The sequence below is a fragment of the Octodon degus genome, unplaced genomic scaffold (genome assembly GCF_000260255.1).
Source record: "Octodon degus isolate 3935 unplaced genomic scaffold, OctDeg1.0 scaffold00016, whole genome shotgun sequence".
In the NCBI taxonomy this organism is placed as follows: domain Eukaryota; kingdom Metazoa; phylum Chordata; class Mammalia; order Rodentia; family Octodontidae; genus Octodon; species Octodon degus.
Genome location: NW_004524592.1, coordinates 13,257,072 through 13,258,482, shown reverse-complemented (window position 1 = coordinate 13,258,482; position 1,411 = coordinate 13,257,072). Strand labels below are relative to the sequence as shown.

Genomic DNA, 1,411 nt, shown 5'->3' with positions numbered 1-1,411 from the left:
GAATGGTGTAACCACCTCCTCCCAGCATCAGCATAGGCAGGTTAAAGCTTTTGACAAACTCCACACACTTGGCATGCCCTTTGATGGTTAGATTGAAGCAACCTAGCCAATCCCCAGAGAGGGAGTCTGAGCTACACTGTAAGACCACCGCACTAGGCTGGAACATCTCCATTACTTTGGACATGACCGGCTTGAAAATGGCCTCATAGGATTCGTCATCAATCCCATCTCGGAGTGGGTAGTTAACAGCATAATACTTGCCTTTGCCAGCCCCAATATCCCATAGGTCCCCAGTTCCTGGGAAGTACTCTCCATATTTATGAAAGGACACAGTCATGACCTGGTCTGTGGTATAGAAGGCCTCTTCCATGCCATCGCCATGGTGAATAACAATGTTAATATACAGCACTCTCTGGTGATATGTTAGCAGTTCCAGGATGGCCAAGATGATATCACTGACGTAACAGAAGCCAGATGCCTCAGACTTCTTTGCATGGTGCAGGCCCCCAGTCCAGTTCACAGCGATGTCCGTCTGCTGCTTATTAAGTTTCACAGCACTTGCTACAGAGCCACCAGTGGATAACTGACAGAACTCAAACAGGCCATTAACTACTGGACAGTCCTCACCAACGTTGAATCTCTGCATCTGCTTGCTGTACTCAGACATGTTATTGGGACGGATGGAGTGCAAGAACTTAATGCAGTCATCGCTGTGGTACTTAGTCATCTCCTCAGCATTGGCCTTGTGAGGGCGATAGATTTCCATCTTTCGGTAGAGGCCATAGTTGAGTAGCAGATTGTGAGTCATGCGGATTCGGTGAGGCTTCATTGGATGGCCTTGTCCATAATAGTAATTTCCAACATCCCCATCGTAGTAGTAACAGACTTTCCTCCTGGTACCCTGAGTCTGCGCCATCTTGCTGCTTCCAGTCGCTTCAGTCAGTCGGTCCCGCCATTCTTTTTTAATATATCATTTTTTTTTCTTGAACAAGGACTTGAATTCAGGACCTTACTCTTACTAGGCAGGCACCATGCCACTGAGTTATACCCCTGGCCCTATGATAGCCATATGTTCTGGAGTCAGATGGCATATCAATGTAGTTTTAATTAGCATTTTTTAATGACCAGCAATGATGAGCATTTTGCACATACTTTTTGGCTATTTGTATTTCTTCTGGGAAGTGTCTGTTCATTTTGATTGTCCATTTTTTAAAATTATGTCTTTTATTATGAGGAGTCAAATTCTTTCACTTCTTTATACATGGTAGATGTTCGTTCCTCATCTGAGGAACAGCTGGCAAAAAATTTATCATTGTGGGCAGAAGCATTTTAATTTAATATGATCATGTCTATTGATGCTCAGTATTATTTCTTGTGCCTCTGGGGTTCTGTTCAGAAACTCCTTGCCTAT

General features: G+C 44.1%; 1 pseudogene; it reads right to left on the bottom strand.

The window, feature by feature from the left end:
• The window catches only part of LOC101591333, a 4,846-nt pseudogene extending 3,930 nt beyond the window's left edge, over positions 1-916 (bottom strand).
• Positions 917-1,411: the final 495 nt, after the last annotated feature.